The 3,080-nt window shown below is 39.8% G+C and overlaps 1 long non-coding RNA gene across 1 annotated transcript; it reads right to left on the bottom strand.

Moving 5' to 3' along the window:
• Window positions 1-334: 334 nt before the first annotated feature.
• LOC106603408 (uncharacterized) lies at window positions 335-3,080 on the bottom strand. Its single transcript, XR_001328415.2, has 3 exons — window positions 2,808-3,080; window positions 821-959; window positions 335-627 (listed from the first exon to the last, which is right to left on the bottom strand). It is a non-coding gene; the product is annotated as an uncharacterized lncRNA (long non-coding RNA).

Below are 3,080 nucleotides of genomic sequence, written 5' to 3' on the forward strand. Positions count from 1 at the left end.
ATATTTTCAATAATGAATGGTTAGCTGTTATGTGACAATTAGGTCAAAAACTCTATTTTATTTTTTGGTGTAGATGGCCAAGGAAGTTGCACAGAACTTCCCCAACATCCCCTCCCAAATTGATATGGAACCTTCAAAAACACATGGAGCAACTGCGAAAAGAAATGGCTGAGGATATACTAAAAATGTAATGACATTTAATTCAAAGTAAATGTAGATTATTTTTATGTAGTTGTGTGGGACAGCTGTATGTTCAGTTCATGCCTATGATTTCAGAGTTCAACAACTGCTTCATTTGTGCCACTGATAAAGAACCTGGATGTGGCCCAAAGACTGACTGGGTTAGTAACTTTATTTAACATGTTTAGAATCTTTTGACAACAGTGACGGCATGTAAGACAATTTATGATATAACACAATGGATGGATAATTCGTCATACTGCATTGATATTATTTATAACGTGTTAAGTTTTGTTTTAGATTGAATGTTTTGCATGCCAACGGTGGTTCCATGTGCTGTAACTAGGAATGAAGATAAAATAGTTCAACAGAGTAAAGAACACAAACTGGAAGTGCAGTCTTTGTTGTTGAAAATGTCCGCTATACCCCATCCACACTGAGGAGGCTCTGAAATGTACATCAACCAGGGATAAAGAGAAAGTTAACACTGTAACACTGTTGACATGTTGGAAAAGATTAAAGATCTACAATTTCTGTTTAATTTGTCAATATAAAAATTGTATTCATTGATTTACTGGCCACCATTACAGTGGTTACATGTTCAGTATATGTATTGATGAGCAAACCCACTGCAGCCTACCTCACTAGCTCACTCTCCATCCCTGCTTTGGACAATTAATAGTATGACTCTGGTACTTTGGCCTTTTCCTTTATGGTTGATATTAACGACGAAAGGAGATATTATCTGTCTCTCTCCTATTGTGTACCGCTGTTAAATACTGTGGAAAAATAAAAAAACTGGGAAAATAAGTACTTAGAACTACCAATTATTATAGATAAACATTAAAGAAAAGGGTAAACAACACTGGACTGAATCCCCTAATTGTCAAACTAATATTAATGTACAACAATATAGAAGATACATGACTAGAGGTGCCCCTGTGACAACAATTTTGGACCCCCTTGTGGCCCCCCTAAATGTGGAGTATGAAATAATTTTTACATAACAAATTTTTGCTATTGTTCTTTTTTTACATCCGTTATTAGACAGTGGCAACGTTGATGATTATGAACATGGTCTTTTGCCTGCTAATGCCTGCAATGCAGTGAAGAAAATGATATGACAACGATAACTTCTAATGTAACTGGCCCCTCTAACAGTACCACTGGCCCCAGCTTGGCCCTCCCAGTTGAAATGGTCTAGAACCGCCACTGGGTGGGTGCTGCAAATGATTAGCTAAGCAAGGGAAGTTTGCAACGTAAGCCCCTCAGCCCTCGTTTTTAGTCGAGTTTACGAGTATACAATTATGTTCACTTCGGGGCCTGAAACATCTCATAATTCAATTCGCGACGAGTGTACATCGGCAAAGTAAAGTCCGCGAAAACTTAAAAACAACATCAATGGAGAAGCCAACATACAAGTGTTAAGTAAAAAAAAATGCAAATAGGTTAGAAATTGTGCTACTAATGCACATGAGAGCACAAACACGTCTCGTAAAAAGTAAATACAATTTTGGAAATAAAACATTTCCCTTCTTCAGAAGTTCCAGCTAGGCAGGCTAACATTATTTAGCTATCATACTGTAGGCGTATATTAATAATTATATATTTAAAATAAGTAGACATGCACTTATAATTGACTGTAGCGCATATAAAGCACCCACAAGCTACCGGTAGCTGAAAACACAATCATCGCCGTATGAACAAGTGACACATTTCTGGCCAAGGGTTGTCCATTTAAAAGTCATTCCTTCCTCGCCATGCAAGTGTATACTCGTCAGACATCATGAACGTCATCAGAAGTGTCCACTTAATTTGAGGGCTGAGGGGATGAGTGTGTCTTAAGTGTTTGGACCGCAACCCGAGTCGACCATACATATGGCACCTCTATGTGCCGTTGCTTAGTTTTTGAAACAAGCAGTGTTCCTTTCTGCTAAGCTATCATGTCAACACACGGGTTGCGGTCCAAACACTTAAAAGACACACCCTATCCCCTCAGCCCTCAAATTAAGTGGACACTTCTGATGACGTTCATGCCGTCTGACGAGTATACACTTGCAGGGCGAGGAAGGAATTACTTTTAAATGGATTGCCCTTCCCCAGAAATTCATCACTCGTTCATCCCGCGATGATTGTGTTTTCGGTAGCTTGTGGGTGCTTATTGCACGTCCCTCTCTTCGCCCCAACCTGGGCTCGAACCAGGGACCCTTGCACACATCAACAACTGACACCCCACGAAGCATCGTTACCCATCGCGCCACAAAAGCCGCGGCCCTTGCAACGCAAGGGGAAACCCTACTTCAAGTCTCAGAGCGAGTGACGTCACCGATTGAAACGCTATTAGCGCGCACCACCGCTAACTAACTAGCCATTTCACATCGGTTACACATGTCTACTTACATTAAATATAATTATTAATATACGCCTACTGTATGATAGCTAGCAAATTAATTAGCTAACTAACGTTAGCCTGCCTTGCTGAAACTTCTGAAGAAGGAAAATGTTTTAGTTCTACAATTTCCAAAAGCTAACCAAACAAAAACATCATTACTTTTACGATAGGTATTTGTGCCGTTATGTGCATCAGTAGCACAATTTATAATTTATCAAAATTAGTTTTTACTTACACTTGTATGTTGACTCCATACTGACGTTGAGGTTTTAATTTTTCACAGACTTTTCTTAGCGGATGTACAATCATCGCAAATTGAATTATAGGGAGTTTCAGGCCCGAAGTGAACATAATCGCAAACTCGACTAAAAACGAGGGCTGAGGGGCTTACGTTGCAAACTTCTCTTGCTTAGCTAATCATTTGGACCGCCCTCCAAGATGGTGTGGGGATTCCCCCAAGGGCATAAGGCGAGGGTAAGTGGACGTGGATGTGTCTTTTATGAGTTTC

The sequence above is a fragment of the Salmo salar genome, chromosome ssa04 (assembly GCF_905237065.1).
Source record: "Salmo salar chromosome ssa04, Ssal_v3.1, whole genome shotgun sequence".
NCBI classification, from domain to species: Eukaryota; Metazoa; Chordata; class Actinopteri; order Salmoniformes; family Salmonidae; genus Salmo; species Salmo salar.